We start from the raw sequence: 233 nt of genomic DNA, 5'->3' as shown, positions 1-233 counted from the left end.
ACTAAAGGGAATATCACAATAGAAACTACAGTATTTTTCCAAAATCTATTACAGAATCCATTTTCTATCCTCGAGGAAATAAAGCACAATTAGGAAAGATTTCATAATATATAAAAAAAATGCATAGATTAAACCTCCTTGCAGAAAAATTGCAGTGACAACAACAAAAATAATACAGAATGCAGGAATTAAATGCATAACATTGCACTTTAACGCTGTCACACGTGTTCAAA

The sequence above is a fragment of the Penaeus monodon genome, chromosome 24, assembly GCF_015228065.2.
Source record: "Penaeus monodon isolate SGIC_2016 chromosome 24, NSTDA_Pmon_1, whole genome shotgun sequence".
NCBI lineage: Eukaryota > Metazoa > Arthropoda > Malacostraca > Decapoda > Penaeidae > Penaeus > Penaeus monodon.
Note: the sequence above shows the minus strand (reverse complement) of the source record.